Genomic DNA, 20,196 nt, shown 5'->3' with positions numbered 1-20,196 from the left:
ACTTTACAGAAATAGGAGAGCATAGCAAAAGCCTAATTTGGACACTTCAAGAGGAAATGCCTTCCTTCTGCAGATTAAAATTTACAATTGTCACTCACTTTGAAGCTGCATTTCAGAATGTCAGAAGCAATCAACATCTCATTTAAATTGGTGTTTTTAAAAAACAAAGCAAGAAAGCTACTTAAAAATAGGACAACAAAGATTTTAGTTAGAAATATTTTTGAGAAGCAAATCAGTCTGACTCCGACAAATTTGTTTTGTGTTTTTTTTAAGAAAATTTTCAATTAATTATTTAAAGCCATATTAAAATGAGGAGCACATGACATCTTTAAATGCTTCTGCTAGAGCAACCTACATCATGAACAACACACTAGTCTGAAACAGATCTTAGTCGCTTGTACTTAAGAGAGCTAGCATCTCCACAGCAATTAAAAATTACCATATTTTTTCCTCTATAAGACTCACTTGTTCCCTCCTACAAAGTAAGGGGAAATGTGTGTGCGTCTTATGGAGCAAATGCAGGCTGCGCAGCTATCCCAGAAGCCAGAACAGCAAGAGGGATTGCTGTTTTCACTGCGCAGCGATCCCTCTTGCTGTTCTGGCTTCTGAGATTCAGAATATATTTTTTCTTGTTTTCCTCCTCCAAAAACTAGGTCTGGTGCGTCTTATAGAGCGAAAAATACGGTACTTTCAGGGCACTGCCTGCCAGCAACAGCCTCTGAAAACAAACAAGGTGTGTGTACACACAACTACTTCAATCATTTTATCTGGTCTGAGTACTAACAGAAGCCATCATAGCAGCACCTGTATTCTGAAAACAATGAATAGGGCTCTAGTTAAACAAAATATTTTCAGTATTAGGCTGCCATAGTGATGCTCTCAGAACACTTGTCCACAGTGAAGTAGGAGATATAAAGGAAGCCAGGATGTAGCATTATCGCTAGTTAGCAGGCCTATTATGAAAGTATTATAGCTACCTAGACAGAGAAGAACGGGCAAAAAGCCATAGAAACCAGCATCACTAATCAGCATTTGTAGTGCAGGGGTAGGAAAGGGCTCAAGGAGGTGGCTTGCGATGCTGCGAAAAAGACATATGGCTTTCTGTTTTAAAGAAACATGAGCTGTGTCTTATCCCAAGACAGTATGGGCAAAAATGCTCTACTGCTCTTGACTTGACAAGCTGTTCCCATTCCTGTCCTTAGAAACATTACTGTTGAGTTTGCCATTTGGCGTTCCTTTTTTTCTTTTCTTTCGCCAACAACAGTAATTCATTCCTTTGCCTTATGTCAAACCTAGCTGTTGTGGCAGCACTGTGTTTTCTCCACAATACACCATTGATGATTTTATTTATTTAAGGTAATTTGAAAACTGTTTAACTGAGGAAACATCTAAGCAGGTTTTGCATAAAATATAAAAGATAGAATAAAAAATGTCAATAGAAGTGAGAAGCTAAACCTAAAACAATTCAAAAGATAAATAAAACATGCAGCCAAAACATATACATTAATTTTTTAGAAGAAATATTGAACTGCATGTGCCAATTTTATAAAACAAGCTTTATATGTTTATGAACAGCTTTTTGGGTTTACAAGTTATCCTGTTCTTTGGGGTTTACTGTGTGTGACTGTATTCGTGTATGGATAAGTGTTCTGTACAGTGCAGTTGTGTTCAATGGCTAAAGGAGTAAAAAGCTGAGTCTCCCAACAGGTGGAGAAGCAAGGAACCATTCATTTGGCAGAGATGCAATCATGGTGGTTGATGGGAGATAGCCTTATTAATGGTCCACAGGAGAAGAAACAGCATCGCCTCTTGCTGCCCCCTTTCAAGCTATACAGATGTCTTCTGGCATCATTAGATTCTTTAACCACAAAGGGCCAGTTCAGGGTACCCTAGAGAAGATTCTACCAAAAGCACTCCATCTCTAAGAGAAATGTGCAAAACACATATAAAGGTAAAAGGACCCCTGACCATTAGGTCCAGTCGTGGCCGCCTCTGGGGTTACAGCGCTCATCTCGCTTTATTGGCCGAGGGAGCTGGCGTACAGCTTCCGGGTCATATGGCCAGCATGACTAAGCCGCTTCTGGCAAACCAGAGCAGTGCACGGAAACACCGTTTACCTTCCCGCTGGAGCGCTACCTATTTATCTACTTGCACTTTGACGTGCTTTTGAACTGCTAGTTTGGCAGGAGCAGGGACCGAGCAACGTGAGCTCACCTCGTTGCGGCGATTCGAACAGCCGACCTTCTGATCGGCAAGTCCTAGGCTCTGTGGCTTAACCCATAGCACCACCCACGTCCCTGCAAAACATATACATAATGATAAAATAACCACCATCTGAAAAGAGTCAACAAAAACACCAAGGGGTACCCAGTTCCCACCTCCACCCCCTCTAAATGGGCACAAAATCATTCAGGAACATACCCATCAATTGGGAGGGGCACCTAAATCAGCCACAGCCATGTTTGCCCACAAAGAGAAGCTGTTCGCACCTGTTCTGTGTTCAGAACGAAGAGACACTGGATGTCCAGTCCTGGCATACAACGAAAGCAGATATTTTAAAGGGAGCACGTTCACTATAGTATACGCAGAGCCAGTCCAAGCAGAAACTGAGCAGAAAGACCACTGAGCATTTTTGAAGGAATGTTAACAGAGACCTTTTGCAGATAACATAGGACTTACTGCAGCAGACACACAGCCACTCGTGGGTACTATTGCTGTTGACCACTATACTAGAAAATGAACAAAATGCCTTCTATGATAGTGTTATGAAAATTGAACTTCACTGCCAGAATGTGAAGAGCTACTTTAGGAATGCCAAAAGACAGTGGATTATCTGACTTCTCCCATCCTTGAAGTCTCGGAATAGGGCATACACACAGGGAGAGACAGACACACCAGGCAATTATCTCAACTTGCTTTCAGAAGTGCTCTCAGTTCCAAAAGCAAAAGGCCATGTGTTTCTTGAAGAAGAGTTCAAGTAACAGAAACATGAGCCCGACACCTCCTTAGGCATGCAGAACAAGTTATTTGGATCTCAGCCAACAAGTGGTATAAAATAAGGAAGAGATCCATGTGGTGTGTGTGTCTCTTAAGGGTTAAAAAAAGAAAAGTTTCTTTATATACAGTGCCCCCCTCACTGCAGAGTATTTACTTGATATTCAGCGGCTTTCCTAGTTGGGTGAATTTTCATTTGCGAATTCCAGTCTCCTGCACAGCAAGATTCCTGAACTGGTGCCTCTATTCAAGAGTGCTAAAGAGGAGCATATAGCATATTCTAATACGTTGGAATAATAACTCCAGCATATACAGCTGCACAATTTTAGAGGCAAAAGAATAAAGCTTTGCCTCTCCACATTTAGCGCCAGCCATCCAGAAGTGCGTAAATCAAGGGGAAATAAATTTTGAGAAATCTGATCTTTAGCACAACCAATATGGGAGAGGAAATCAAGTTTTTCAAGCCTATACCCACTTACCCAGGAATAATTCTCATTGAACTTAGACTAATTTCTGAGTAGGCAAGTAAAGAATGTGCTAGAAATTCTTTAAGAATGGTTAAGAAGCTAGACACTGTTACTTGACACTATAACCTTTATAAACATATTTGCTTGCTCTTTTCAGTTCCACATATTCCTTAAGAGTTTATGAAAAATATATTTGTGGGTAAGACCATCCCTCAAAAACAGAACCCTTTTAAATGAAATATAACAGCACAACAAGAAAAGAAATACTGTCTGTAACAGAAACTAGTTTGTAGTACTCACAGCTGCAAGACATCAAGGTAATCAGCTGCCTAGAAGATTCCTCACTGCCTTGTAGAGGAGGGAAACTGAAAGTTTTTAAGGGGAAATCTCCCCTCAAAACACACACAAAATGGTACTATGGCCAATAAATAGTATTACAATATTTTTTAAAAAGACATTACATCTCAACATCAGCCTCAGAGCTTGTAGGTACACTGTTCAGGTCTAGACTGGTAGACACTAGAAAAAGGATGTTTCCACTGGTGACCCATATAGCGCTCTCTCCCACTTCTCCCACTGTACAAACACAATCCCATCTCCGTTAGCTTTTAAAACATACTGCTGAGCTTTGAAGCTGCTGCTTTTAATTTTGTGATTGGGCTGTTGACACATCTTTATTCTATACTGTTTAAATCTGTTTATAGCTACCTTGGAGAGTGCTTTGCCCCAGAAAAGAAGCACAAACATTTTTCATGAAAGTCACCTGTATATTTTAGGATCAGGAGAATACTGCAGCAAGAGCTATATTAGCTTCAACTAACCTGTCATTTATAGGATGCTAGCACTAAGAGCAGGAGTGCAAGATTTAAGTATTTTTTTTAAAAAAATCACTGGATATAAATTGCACCACATTTAGCAGAAATTTGAACCACAAATGAGAGCCAGTGTGGTGTAGTGGTTAAGAGCGGTAGTCTCGTAATCTGGGGAACTGGGTTTGCGTCTCCGCTCCTCCACATGCAGCTGCTGGGTGACCTTGGGCCAGTCACACTTCTTTGAAGTCTCTCAGCCCCACTCACCTCACAGAGTGTTTGTTGTGGGGGAGGAAGGGAAAGGAGATTGTTAGCCGCTTTGAGACTCCTGAAGGGGAGGGATATCAAATCCAAACTCTTCTTCTTCTTCTTCTGCCTACGTTGCCAGAGTGTAGAAGACGTTCTTCATACTACAGAAAGCCCTTTGGATTCTGGCACAGTTTGATTTCAGAAGAACCCATATATGGTTCTAGTAATTCCACAGAAATTCAGGAGACTCCTTTTTCATTTTGGCCAAAATTACCTGCTACTCTTTACTGTAACTTTCTGTGATCTGATGGCACTGCACTGCTCCTAACCAGCCAATAGTCTTTAGTCAAAGTTGAGGACTGGAAAAACAAATGCTTCTGCCATAGGATAGCTCACGATGGCTCACTGGAAACTCCAATTATTTTATGGTATCAATATTTCATTGAGGATTTGTGGGAGCTTAGGAGCAGAGAGCATGGTGTCCTTAGACACCTGTCTCCACTAGGAGAGGACTTTTCCAACAAACAGGGGCAGAACCAGCAACAAGATTTTACTTAATTTGTTTTCTTTAAAAAACATGGGTGTGCTTCTTAGCACTTTGATGTTTGCTGCCCTGAGCTCCTGTGGGAGGAAGGAGAGGGGAAACAGATAGACAGACAGACAGACAGACAGACAGATAATAATGAACCATAATCAACTAAATCATTGCACTAGTGGATGGAAGCCACAAAGACTCACACTCGCACAACAGGAATTCTCTCCTCTTCCCCACCCCGCAACATCCTGTGTCACCTCCACATCTGCTCTGGAGGGTCAAGAGGAAACCCAGAACAGAATTAGAGGGCCCACAGGGGTGCTGAAGGAACCTTAGAACTACATTGAATACAACCCAATCAAAGCAACGTTTTCTTTGATTGGCTTGTATTCAATCTTCATCCTGCCTTTGACATGTTCCAGCTACACAGAGCTGACACTATTGATATGATGGGAAGTGTATAAGATCACATCAGTCTGAGTGATAATTTCCTTCTGGAAGTGAGGCACCACAACACAAAACCAGTGACGATGGGACAACCACATCGCCAACAGATGTCTGGTGAGCATCCCGTAGGCTTACAACACTCTGCGCAGAACAAGCCCAAATCACAGACCCAATGAAAGCATTTGATGGCTATCTCCGTTTGTCCTCAGCATCTGGTCCTCAAAGGTATGCCACTTCTGCAGCCTGCTATCTTTGCTAATGAGGTTCTTCCCTGCTAGGGTAAAACTAAGACTGCACAGAAGAAGACCAGAAGAATTCATCATTATGAATTGTACAGTGCACACACTTCACTTATGCCTAACATAATGATCATTCTTAGAAATCCGTCCACATGACAATTGTTCATAATTGATAAATGTGTATATTACATTATTATGTGTATATTAAATTGCATTATCCATCCATTGGACCGTATGAAATCTGCAATTAAGGATTCCACAATGTCCAATTCTTATTTAATTCTTATTTAAGAATTGGACAGGAGGGCAACACAAGTGGATCCTTGATGCATTGTGAAGAAAGGTGCACTATACAGAACAGTGAGAGACGCTCCTTTGGCAGGGCAACTTTGCAGAACATAACTGCTGTTATGAATAAACCCAACTTTTGTGCAGCAGAGAAAAGTTAATCCAGTAACACGTTGCTGCTCAAGAAGCAGAAACAGTATAGTCCCGGGTCAACCAGTTTGCTTCCTAAAGGTTCAAACAAAGGGACTGATTAATCATTCATATATTCTATTTCACAAAATTGCTATGATGTGGGTGGTTGTGGGCCTGTTTCCATTAAGGAGTATTATACAGGCTGTAAACGGATCCTATCTAGCAATTTGTGTATTTTGGTTAAACACAACAGGATTCCATTTATGATTACTGAATATGATAAAGATTATGGATGCCATTCCTTTACTCTTTTTATATGCTTACCCTTTAGCCTACATTTCATTTCTGTGTTTCAGATAGTTGGGTCCCTTAATACTAACAAGTATCGAAAAGGTTTAAATTGCATACAGGGATTTAACTCTAAGCAACCCAGTGTTTTTCTTGTCCATCAATAAAATGCCAGTAGTAGATTAAATAGTACTGAGGGACATGCAAGTAAGCACACTATTGCCTGATTCAGATGTAACATGCAAGCCAAAATTTCAGACTTCGGACAAACTGGAAACTAAAACTTAGAACAAGCCATGAACAGAAGCTTTAAATTTACTCCCCTTTTATGCTGGGGGAGAGGGGAGAGAACATGACGACAAAAGAAAACGTTGTTTGTTGTTGTTCACTTCTAAACCAGGTATCTGTAAGCACCTTTGTGATATTGAAGAACTTACAGCTATTTTAAATACCCAAACAGAATTTTGCATTTAGAAGGCTAGCACTTGTTCTCATGAACATTCATGGGTTTAGTAAGGTTTTAAAACATGTATGGAAATTTATAACAAAAGCTCTAGCTCATCTGAGAGTGGGTAGTTATTTCAAAAATGCTTGAAGATCATAGTCCAGAACAAACAGATTTTTAAGCATTTACATTTATGTATAGACCAATAATCATTCAGTTAAACATATGTTAATAATTTTTTTAATTACACGTGACTTTGTTACTATTAAGACCAGTTGTGTACTGCATTATAGTTTTGTTTTGTATTATCTATTTTAGAGTGAGTTTGCCTTCTGAATAAAGTTATTCAAGGTTGAGAAAGGCCACTTTAGGATAATGCCTATCTTGTTTATACTGGCTTTATTTTATTCATGCTTAGTTTGCTGGTGTTTACAATCATCCTTAATGAAGACATTTGTAAATTCAGACTTGGCAATTTGAAGTATAACTCCTCAGCGGTTGTTTGAGGATCAACGCTTGCCTTTGCTCTGTTAGGTACTGTCTCCTCTTTGCTGTTTCATGGTTAATAACCATTAATTGGCCTACCTCCAGAAATTAGGTGTGGTTGTTTTTAATAATAATAATAATTTTTATTTATACCCAGCCCTCCCTGGCCAGGGCTGGGCTCAGGGCAGCTAACACCAAATATGAATTACAGTAAAACATAATGGAACAACAACAAACAAACAAACAAACAATTAAAATACAGCTTAAAATGCAGCCTCATTTTAGTAGTAGCCCATAAATCAAGACCCTAAAGGGAGGAAATATCAGATATTCACCCGAGCCAGCTATCCATGCTGATCCTACATGGGCCAGCAAAAAAGCCAAGGGAAAATTTATATACCAAATCCCATATAAGGGGTCAGAGTAATTCTAAGCCGAAGGCCAGGCAGAACAGCTCAGTCTTGCAGGCCCTGCAGAAAGATGTCAAATACCGCAGGGACCTAGTCTCTTGTGATAGAGTATTCAACCACGTCGGGGCGAGTGCTGAAAAGGTCCTGGCTCTAGTGGAAACCAATCTAACCTCCTTGAGGCTTGGGACCTCCAAAGTGTTGTTATTTATGGACCTTAAGGTCCTCCACGGTGCATACCAGAAGAGGCAGTCCTGTAGGTACAAGGGTCCTAGGCCATATAAGCTAACGGCAAATCATTTTTAAACCCTTTATGGAACTGAATCATAGGAGTTCAATAAGAAATACTGTAGAACCCACTTGAATCAATATTTCTGCTTCCAAATTCACTGTATGTCCTTCCAAATAGAAAGCGAACAACATAGTCGTTCCTGTAAGTTACTAATTACCAAACTTTGACTGTCCCCCAAGCACTGACATTTTCTGATACTAATCTGTTGCAGTTTATGGGGGTCTAGTTCAATATTAGACTGAATGTGATTTTTCAGACTGGCTTGCTGCTGTATCTTTTTTTAAAAAAATAAAACAAACAGACACATCAGAGAACGTTTCTTTTTTAATCTAGGAAATATGAATCTCAGGTAAGATCAGAAGGCAGGAAAGTGGGCTCTGCCTCCTTCTACAGCTAATATTTGGACCTACAGAGATAAAACAGGAAGTGGCATTATACTGAATAAGCCCATTCGTGTTTCAGGAAGAGAACCTTTCCTAGCCCTACCTGTAGAATGCTGAGGAGTGAATCTGCATGCAAATGAGATGTTCTACAATTGAACTTTAATCCGTCTCCAGAAGCTTCTACAGCTCCAAAATGCAGTCCTTCATTTTACACATTTGAGGAGAACCGCTTCTATTTCTCTGCACCACATACCATCAGTTTGCCTCTGAAAAATAATGACTTGCACATTCTTCAGGTAAAAACTTGTTTTGTGATTTATGATTATGTGGACAAAGATCTGATTTGTCCACATAATCCTAAAAACTGCATTTTAAAAGTTAAGTAAATAGACAAAACTATTTAACTTTGAAAAATACTAATGGTTGCTTCCTGAGATTATCTAGGACACTTGACAGAGTTGGATATGAATCGTATTTATTTCAACAGATTTAAACTACATAATGTGTTTGGGCAATGTGTATGTGAGACTCATGTGTACTGGAACATTTTTCTTTAAAAAAAATCTATTCCAAGGCCAGTAATTACAATGACAGCCTTTACACAAAGTTCTGCACCATTATTGAAAGGCAAAGATGCATAAGTATTTTTAATCATTCTCACATATCTTAGGAACCTTGAATATTGTACTGGGAGGTTGGTGAGGTAGCAACAAAATTGCAACCATCCTGTCCTTTTATGAATAGCAATGGGAGCTCCAAGAACTGTTGGAGCTGCCTTTGAAGGTGACCTGGAAACTACAACTAATCCAGAATGCGGCAGCTAGACTGGTGACTGGGAGCGGCCGCCGAGACCACATAACACCGGTCTTGAAAGACCGACACTGGCTCCCAGTACGTTTCCGAGCACAATTCAAAGTGTTGGTGCTGACCTTTAAAGCCCTAAACGGCCTCGGCCCAGTATACCTGAAGGAGCGTCTCCACCCCCATCATTCAGCCCGGACACCGAGGTCCAGCACTGAGGGCCTTCTGGCGGTTCCCTCGCTACGAGAAGCCAAGTTACAGGGAACCAGGCAGAGGGCCTTCTCGGCAGTGGCACCTGCCCTGTGTAACGCCCTCCCACCAGATGTCAAAGAGAACAACAACTACCAGACTTTCAGAAGACATCTGAAGGCAGCCCTGTTTAGGGGAAGCTTTTAATGTTGAATAGGTGATTGTATTTTAATGTGCTATTGGAAGCCGCCCAGATGGGCGGGGTATTATTTATTATTATTATTATTATTATTATTATTATTATTATTCATGTTCCTATTTATTATTATTATTATTATTATTATTATTAAATATTATTATTGTTATTATTCCTGAGTGGCTTCACTAGTAGGGCAAACCACACAAGCATATTCCCATGGGGCTGTTTTTCTTCCCCACAACAACCACAAAATCGCCATGAAGCATTGTAAAGACAATGCTAAACTTTTGGGGGCATTGTAAAGCTCCTTCAAAACAATTTGCGGTGGGGGGGTCCTTCCAGGTTTCCTGAACTACATCTCCCATTACTCCCAACCACTGGCTGTTAGATACGAGGGACATTTGCGGGGCCCACATGTCAAATAGCATGCTCAGCTCTAATCAAAATGTTCAGACCAAGTGAAACTCCAGGCTGAAACTTCTGTTGAGAAAAGAAAAAAAAACTATCAAAAGGGACGTTTTCACACATAGGCAGTTTTGTCTGTTGTCAGTGTCTGGGGACTGGAACAGGTTTAGCACAAATCCTAACCTACTAACGCAATGTCTGACAGATGATACCTTCCTGCATATTTTATTGCCTGCTGAGTATCTTCAAGTACAGCTGCAGCAACAGGGTTTTAAGACTTCTGGCATTCCGTTCTAGCTGTATTAGAAGTCAGCAAGCAAATATTTAGCCTTTTGAATTAGTGATGTGTAGTGTCTGCCTTCTCTCTCTGAGGAGGAACTTATACATTCACTTAAGGGTGAAGACCATGGGTAGGCAAACTAAGGCCCAATCGCCTTCTAAATCTGGCCTGCGGACAGCCCAGGAATCAGTGTGTTTTTGTAGAATGTGTGCTTTTATTTAAAATGCATCTCTGGGTTATTTGTGGGGCACAGAAATTCGTTCATATTTTGTTTCCAAAATATAGTCCAGCCCTCCACAAGGCCTGAGGGACAGTGGACCGGCCCCCTGTTGAAAAGGTTTGCTGACCCCTGGTGAAGACAGGCAACTTACAAAGTAGAATCAGTTTGAATACTTATTCAGCGCCCTGAAAACAAATCAGAAAACAAGTCTTACACCAACTTCCATCACAAGATAAATTTCGTTGTAATGTATTACAATCTGTAAAAGCCAAGCAACCTGTGTCTGACTTAAACAAGATAATGGGGGAGCAGGGAGAGCTGACAAGTTGACAAGTCAAAAATAACTTTTTGCTGTGTTGTATATACATTACTGGGATGCAGGTGGCGCTGTGGGTTAAACCACAGAGCCTAGGGCTTGCCAATCAGAAGGTCGGCGGTTCGAATCCCCGCGATGGGGTGAGCTCCAGTTGCTCGGTCCCTGCTCCTGCCAACCTAGCAGTTCAAAAGCACATCAAAGTGCAAATAGATAAATAGGTACCACCCCGGCGGGAAGGTAAATGGCGTTTCCGTGTGCTGCTCTGGTTTCACCAGAAGCAGCTTAGTTATGCTGGCCACATGACCTGGAACACTGTGCAGACAAACATTGGCTCCCTCGGCCAGTAAAGCGAGATAAGCGCAGCAACCCCAGAGTCGTTCGCGACTGGACTTAGCTGTCAGAGGTCCTTTACCTTTACCTTTTTATACATTACTTACTTCAATGTTCTGTAGGTTTGCTCTGCTAAGGTGGTATGTCTGTTTCTACAGGGAGGTGGGTTGTGTTTCTGGGTACAACAGTGCAGTTCTTATTAGGGTAAGCCACCCAATTTGTCAGACCTTAGAACTTATCTAAATTAATCTCCTAGCTTCCTTTAAGCTGAACATTATTTATCAATCTTGAGTTATACAGCAGCTAAATATATACGACTGTCAAATAGAGATAGATTACTGAGCTTGATAGCCTATGATACTTGCAATGGTATTGTGTAAACTTAGGAATCCAAGACCAACTCTCCCCTTCCTTTATCAAACAGGAATACAAAGTCTGCAGCTTCCAGTCCTTCTATGCAAAATTATTTATGAAGATGTCTATGACCACCCATCAATAAATTTAGATGGCTTACAAACGCAAAACAAAAAACAGTCATGCAGTATTTAAAATACATTAAAACAAAATGAAAAGGCATAAGGCTTCTCTACCAGACACAGAATAAAAACTATCCTTAACAACAAATTATTGTGATCTGATTGAACATAAATGTTCACAAATGAAACAAAAATTATAGAATTGTAGAGTTGGAAAGGACCACAAGGGTTATCTTACCTGGGAGTACACACTACTGAACATACCGTAATTGGATTTACTTCTGAGTATACACGCACAGAGCTTGAAATCCAAGTGGCTAAGTGGCAACTTCGGTGACAAGGCTGCAGCACATCCTATACTTATTTCAGAAAGGATTTTTTTTTTTTAATTTAACAATATTGTCCTATAAAGCAAGCTCTCTTGTGCAGAAGCACATGCCTTTCAAATTATGGGGAAACAACAAGTCTAAGGCAGATTTAGTTCCCAGAAATGGGCGGTGTATGTGGAAGGAGAGAAACAAGAATAGCCCTTACATTCATTTATTATTCTGGATGCTTGTTTTTCTACTGGTATCTCAGAGGCATGAAGAAGGTATGCTCTGCTTCCAATACTTTTTTAAAGTAATGCAATGTACTTGATGTTCAGATTACCCCCCCCCCCAAAAAAAACCCCAGGTGATTCTGAAATATCTCAATTTGACATGAATTATTCAATCAAGAGAGACAGAAGTACTTGCAGAAATGAATTGTGAAGATTTTGGTGCATATTTTTTTTAACATACCAGTCATTAAACACGCATGTTCAGTGAATCAGAACAGCTGTGTTCATTTTAGCATTACAGCAAGTTAGCATAACATAGCTTTAAGAAACGTTCATTACTCTTTTGTAGAATTTATTTCTTTTGGATGTGCCATATAGTTATGCCTGCTAAGATACAGTATGATGACATTTGAGTTTTATGCATTCAATGCTGTCATTAAGGAGCCAGCAAGATGAAATACTGGAGTGAAAGGAAGCTTTTATTTCAGTTTATGACATGCTGCTATTTTCAAATCCACCAGTATAGAACATCAGTCCGTCCGTCCGTCCCCCCCCTGAAAAAAACCCATCACAAAATCTTGTAGCAAGGTGTGAGAAGGCATATCTCCTTGAAAATCAGACTATGCTCCTCTGTTAATTACTCATCACTAAAGACCCTGAGAGCCAAGCTCTTAAATTACCTAAGTCAAGGGTGGTTTTTACAGGCTGCATTGCGATGCTAATCATGTTTGTTAGAGTGAACACTGATAATGAGTCTCTTGTAGGATTCAAAAATATCAATAGAGATATGATTGAAGCCCAACTCAACAAGATTAGGTACATCTCTTGAAATCTGCAGTGTCTGCACTCTTGAAGCCGTATGTTTGTCTGTGCTTGACAATTATTAAAAATTTATACTTTTGTATTGAATAATTTAAGTTTTACAACAACTTTCATTATACTAACAAAGACACATATAATCAAATTAAAAGGGAAGGGGAAAGGGTGTTGGTCAGGGTTATTGTTAAAAATAAAAATAAACAAGCTTATCACATATTAAGAGGCCATCACAACATTTGGTGAAGCACACATACAGCAGAGCCTATATTTAAACTGCTGATTCTTCAGCAGTATACTGTGACCAAATATTCGGAATTGTGTCCCTATATTGGCAATGCATGCTGAATAGATGAAATAGGATGAAGCCGGCAATAAGAGGCACATTCACGAGCCAAAAAGTGCATCCAGATATTCTGTACATTGATACAGAGGGGGTGGTCTTTCCAATCCTGTAAAACAGGTATTTTCACCACTAAAAGGAGTCACTTCTGGTGGCCATCTGACAAACCACACAATACGGGAATATAGTTCAACACCATATGTACGTGTTTAAGACTAAGAAAATGTTTCAGAAACCAAGATTAAGGCAAACAAAAAACATAGACTAAAACAATACAAGGGAAGTCACATATTATATGTACCAGGTGTACCTTCCTCCTTCTTGCATCACCAACAGAGTGAGTCACTACTAGTGAGATTTCTGCCAATGTAGCCTAAGGGGTGTCCAATTACCTGACAACTCTTAATGTAATACTTCAGATGTTTTCCCGACTTGAAGTAAATATTTCCAACAGCAAAACCGCCTACATTTCACTGGAAGCTAGCTTGATATATTTATTATTACTCAGTGCGAACAAGTCTGAATTATTTCCAGAATGTAGGAAGGGAGGGTCGGCACCGCAGAAGGGAGGTGATTTGTCGCGGAATAGTGTACCCAAGTTTGCTAGTCGTTCTTTTTATTCAGACTGTGCTTACGGAGAGATCAAGTGCCTTCTAGTATACAAAGAGAGCTAAGACACACACTGGCAATTTCTCTCCTCATCACAAGTTACTGTTTTCCAATCATGCAACATTAATGACTCTCCACTACCAGCCATTTCAGGCCATCCTAACTATGGCAAAAGGCATTTAAGTTTCTCTTATCTGGATTTGCTTCATCCAAACAGTATGTTGTCATCTGTAGCCTGTAGGCCTCCTTATGCTTTGCCTTTTGTTTTATAAACAAAAGGCAATGAAAACAAGTCCTGGTAACTTGATCTTAGTGTTTAGAAGCTAGAGGTAAACTGATGTAAAAAGCAGTCAACACACAACTTTTTTGTATTAAAAAACTTGGCAAATTTGTATCTTGATTTTTGAAAATAAAAAATAAAGCTTGTATTCCCACCCTTTAATATACAACTGATAATCCCAGGGAAGTTTACAAGAAAGCAAAAGAACACACAAAAATACTACAAGCACACAATAAAGCAGAACAATGCAAGGTTGTAACTCCAATCAATAAAAATTTAGAGCAGCTCAAGAAATATGCAAACCCCCAAAAATTATTGACTAGAAAAAGCACTAAAGAGCAAAAGCCATACACAGGTCATCCCTAGTTTGAAGCTCAGAGTGGTTTCTGCTGTATTTTCACACACAAACTCAGTGCTCAACTAAACTTTTCCCAGAGGCATCCTTGCTGATGCCTTCAGGAAGATAGTAAATAGTAGCCAACTTTGGATATGGAGAGAACATTCAGACACATTTCCACACTCATTTCTTTAACTGCACAATTCACTGTTTTGAGTCCCAAATGGGCTGGCCTCTCCTAATGATTCTAAGATACCGCTTCGTTTCCCATGCCCACTAAAACAAAAAAGCACCTTCTTGACAGTAGCATGCAAGTTCCATATTCTGACCAGAAGGGCAGCGTTACTGAGGGGTTCTTTCAGTGACTACCCAAAAATTGCAAGCAACTTTCGGATCTTTCTCTTTGGACTAGCACCAGCCATATTTATATTATCATTTTACACCTTACAGCCTTAACATTTTAATGGGATTCAGAACATCTTTTCTTAATGTATTCCATAGCCTTTGCAATATATGCAAATAAGTGCCTAAATAGAAAGAGTGGGAGACAGAAGAATAAGATTTGCTGACTTGCCTCCTCATTCTGAGGAGTTCAGATTCTCAACTTTATTAAGTTTTCTGTTTTTCTACATCCTGTTCTTAAGACAATTGATTTAATGAAATATTGTGAATGGAAAGTAAAATAAAGTAGCAGACTTAATAGTAAAATTAAAAATTAAAAAAGCCTAACAACTTTATGTCAATTCACAGGATTCAGCTCAGGAAGGATAGATATGGAAGTTTTGAGCAATCAGAACCAGCACTCTGCCAGACATGTGAACCTGGTTCTTTGATTAGAAAGAACTGTCTCCTTAATTTCTAGATATTAGGAATAAAGTCATTAAAAGGAAGGGGAGGGAAGCAATAATAGGACAAGGCTGAACCACAAGTGACCAAACACATGCCTAGAGTTGGTGCCATGGACCCAAGAGAATCAGCATCCTAGAGAGCAACTACGGTCAAGAAACACAATCTAGAATTAGGCAAGTTTTTCAGTGCAAGCAGATGTCCAAGAACAGATGGCAGCAGTGCTACTAAACTGTAGGCAATAAAGACACTGCTTGGGTGTGCTGTTCTTCAACACATGTTAAATGCTGAAAGAAAGGGGAGGAAACCACCACCATCAGTATGTCCACATATTTCCAAAGCAACAAAACTGCCCTTAACAGTGTAATACATGGTTCCACACACGTTTTCAACTGCTTGCTGCTAAGGTCAGTTGCAGCTTTTCACCCTACTGTATTTAATGTAGTTACTTCTTACTCCTACAACAGCCTCTAAGTCATTTATAAAAAAAATAACAGCCACAATACATGGAGTGAGAACAATCAATACAACTGAAAAACCACAGTGCAGACTAAAACAGCAGAGTCCCCCCCCCCCAAAGTAAAACACAGCAATTGAAAACATCTTAAGAGTCAGGGATTCCCCCCTCTTGCCAAGGCACAACCTAGCCCACAATACAAAGCACTTGCCTCAGTAAGAAATCCACATCCCATCTAGATTTTCTCTTCCATCTGCACCCAACCAATTTCCCTAAAACATGAACATAAAGCGTGCGGTACCCACTACTCATCCACTATGTGTCATCCCACTCTACTCCCCATACCTCAAGCACATCCACCAAAGCACACAAATTCACCATCCACCATCAGTCCAACATCTCCCTCTTGAACAAGCGACTATCCCCAACCACTCCATCCACGCACTAAAAATGCACTGCACATGTACATCAGGGCACTATGAAGCTACTCAGCGAATGAAACATATAAAGTATTGAAACAAATCCCCTTACATCAGTCACACTGTTGTAGAGATCCATCTCTCACCCAACACTCTCATCCAGGATGCAATCTTAGCGTGCTGTGTATTATTTTTCCCTTCTTAACCACCTGTAGCAGAGAGTGATCCAGTTTATCTTGGCTATTGTGTACGGAGGGCTGGACTGGATGCTCTTCTGTTTCTCTCAAGTCCCATTACTGTAGGATTTGCGGGATGAATCTACCAAACAAAAAGAACGCTTTACCTTCTGCAGTTTTGGAATGTTAAGGGTTTGAAAAAGGGGGGGGGACTTGAAACCAGATTCAATGTTTTGCATTTATTGGACACCTGAATTTTGGCTATCATTAATCAGAGATATAATTAAAAGTAACAAAAGAACTTGAATTCTACCCCTTTTCCACTACTGCATTTAGGTGAAAACCAGCAACCATTGCTCTATTTGTAGCCATGACAACCATAAAATATTCTATTCCAGCAATAATTCACACGGAACGTTTGTTCTTGGGTTCTGTTGCTCCAAGCACTGTGAACATACTTCTTACGCTTCACAAGACCAGTTAACACTGAAAACTTGGGAGCATAGGAAACTTTCAAGCCACATCAGTTCACTCAAATCTACATAGAAGAGATCCGAGTTCTCCGTGAAGCTGTCTATACAAAGTGCTCGTTTTAACTTAATCCTCTTCAAATAAGGATCAAACACCACTATGAAACTAATAGCTTAGATAAAAGTTGTAGAAAAGAACCATTTGTCCAGATTCATTATTTTGACTGCAATAACCTAACTCCGCATCCTCTGAAGGTGCAGTCCAAAGCACCAAGTTTACATTAAAATAATAATAATCCCATGAAACATGGTAGTAACTACATGCATTGATAGTTATTTCACTTATATAAGCCATGTTTCATTGCAAGCTGAGAAAAACCCTTCCACAGACAGCCACAGTGAGGGGCAGGTTATACAGAGAAGAATAAAACCTTGTTACTCATTCAAATAAGAGTAGGTAACCCACTGTGAATAACTAAAGTTGCAAACTGTTGAATAAGGCTAAAACATGGTTGTACTTCACTTTGTGAAGTAAATGCCATTACCAGCTTAATCCAGTTGTAACAGAGTGCCACAGATGCCTTTTTTAAAAGGAATAGGAGGAACATAGTAATGCTTCTCTCATACAATCATATATATGAAGGGGGGGCCATAATTTAACAATTTGTTGAAACTTAAAAGATGGTAGTGTAGTGCTGCTATCGGCAATCTGATTGATTTGGCGGAGGAGACACCCAAAATTATTTCTGGTGAAATGTACACTAACAATATTAGCACAATTTATCAATAACAATTTGCTTTTTTTCTCTCCCCCTCCCCCAGACAAACTTTTAAACTTTATATCTATTCATCTATAACTTAAGGGCTTCAATAAGTATCAATGATATCTATATTCACTTAGGCTTTATTAACCTTTTAACAGCACAATCCTATAACAGGTCTTGAATTCAATGGGACTTGGTCCCAGGTAAATGTGCACATAACAACAGCCTTGATCACAACAGTAGATTTTAGAGGTCAGTCGCACTTTTCAAAATGCACATGGAGCAAATCTTTAAAATGTATGCAATCAATCATCATCCCAAAATGTAACTGTTTGCACTATTACACAAACACCAAATCCTTTACCCATCATAAAAACAAGGCACGAGAATTAAATGTGGAACAGGGAGAGAAGGAAGAAGAGAAACTATAGCTCATGAAAACCACAGCCGATACAACAGAATCAAGTCTTCCAGTCAACAGAGATGTGTTATTTGAAAGTAAACATGTATAGGCTTAGGTAAGTCTCATCCGGTTCAATAGAACTTCCTGAAAGCCATGCCTAGGACTGTACACTATAAATGGTTCCTGGACACACCTTCAGTATAGAACTATTTATATTCTGCCAAAAGGCTACAAGGCACTCTACAATTCAGCTGCTGCCCAGAAACCTGACAACCTACATTAGGCAGACAGGACATATTTGGGGGGGGGTAGCGGATTGGGGGGGGTGGTTGGAGGTTTGACAATGAGTAGCAGAGACTGGTTAAGGGGATGCAGCAGCAGAGACTAACACACCTAGAAGTTACCCAATCTATTCAAGCTGTGTTTCCCCTGTGAGGGTCAACGCATTTTGAAACAAACTAAGAAAAGTCAGCCAGGGATGCCAGACCTGCACCAAGATCCCTGCAGATTTCATTCCGAGGTAGGCGCCTGTCATTTTTTATTCCTTTCCGGACAGTTTTAATTAAAGATAGCCTCTGCCTTCTGGTGATGATGGATGATTTTGCAGTGGTGTGTGCTTTTAAACGGGGAAAGCCATCTACGAAACAGAGCCTTGTTTTATTATTTACTAAATTAAAAAAATAAAAACACACGCCGTGCCAGAGAACAAAAAAAATAAATAAAAATATGACACACTGCGTGGTTCCCTGCTCCTCCATTCAGAAGAGAGAGAAGTCAACCACCTTTGGAACTCATGCTCTGTGGGGTGAGGAAAGGTGCCTTTTAACCCACACCGAGAGGGAAGTTGAAGAGATGGCGAAGAGAGAAAGGTGGTGGTGGTGCTGGGAGAGAAAGAGTGACCGACGCGGGCGGAGGAAGCAGGGTGGGTGGCTGCCTCTCAGACCCGCACCTCACCCCCTCCGGTTACCTCAGAGCACCCCCGCGCTACCGAGGCTGGTCTTGCACCTCACACACACACACAAAACACCCAAGCAGGAAGTTTTCCCAGGCAGGCGGCGAGCGCAGGCGCGAGGGGGGATTCGCCTTCGCCCGCCGCTCAACCCACCCGAGGCGACTTACTCCAGGCGGTGCCACCACCACAAACAGCGGCGGGGGCCACGAGACGCCACCTAGGAGCCTCGCTCCGCGGTCCTCCCTCCACCTTGCGTTGCGAGCTCTCCCTCCCCCCCCCCCGCCACCCCACATTGGCTCTTACCTTTCCCCTCTGGGCGGTGCGCGCGCGGGAGAGGCGAGGGGGCCCCGGCGCCGGGGCGTAATTACGCGCGTCCTTGGCGCGCGAAAGCGGCTGCTGCTTCTTCTGGGTTCTTCTTGTTCTTGCTCCTCTTCTTCTTCTTCTTCTTCTTCTTCGTCCTCCCCCCCACCTTCTTCAGGCAGGCGGAGAAGGAGGATGCACAGAAACAGCGGGAGGAGGAGGAGGAGGGGGAGAAGGAGGAGGAGGGGGAGGCGGCTTCGGCATCGCAGCCTCTCCGCCCTCCCCCCCTACCGCAAAGCCCCGCACCGCCGCCGCCGCCGCTGCTGCCGCCGCCGCCTCCGGGGCTGCCCCCTCAGCCCCTCCGGAGGGCAGGCGCGAGGCGGCGCGGGGAGGGAGCGCGCGAGAGGCTGGCGGAGCGGGCGCGACTCGGGCAGACGGAGGCAGCTGGTTGCGGCGTCGAGACCATGCTCCCTTCTGGCTCGCTCCTGCTCGCACACTGGCCGCTTTAGCTGGAGAGGGAGGCGGCCTCGCAGCCCGGGCGAGGGGCGGGAGGAGCCAATCGCGGCCGCGGGGGGGAGGGACGAGGGCGGGGACGGCCTCCCTTTTCTGGCTCTTTTGCCTCCCTCCTCCTTTCCCTCTCTCTCTCTTTCTCTCTCCCCCTCTCTGCTCCTCCCGTGTGTCAACCCAGCCCAGCCTCCCCCACGGGGAGGGGTTCGGAGCGGGCAATTTGCACACAAGAGCGAACAGCACCGCCGCGGCTGCCTCTGCCCGGGTCGCCCTTTTATTTATTTCATTCGCCGCCGCTT

At 41.7% G+C, this 20,196-nt stretch overlaps 1 protein-coding gene across 1 annotated transcript in view; it reads right to left on the bottom strand.

The window, feature by feature from the left end:
• The window catches only part of KLHL29 (kelch like family member 29), a 404,977-nt gene extending 385,113 nt beyond the window's left edge, over positions 1-19,864 (bottom strand). Inside the window, exon 1 of the mRNA XM_080999044.1 lies at positions 19,394-19,864. The gene's annotated coding sequence lies outside the window, so the exon portion shown is untranslated. The remainder of the gene's footprint in view (positions 1-19,393) is intronic.
• Positions 19,865-20,196: the final 332 nt, after the last annotated feature.

The sequence above is a fragment of the Podarcis pityusensis genome (genome assembly GCF_964106645.2).
Source record: "Podarcis pityusensis genome assembly, chromosome: 3".
Lineage (NCBI taxonomy): Eukaryota > Metazoa > Chordata > Lepidosauria > Squamata > Lacertidae > Podarcis > Podarcis pityusensis.
This window is presented reverse-complemented; position numbering and strand designations above follow the sequence as displayed.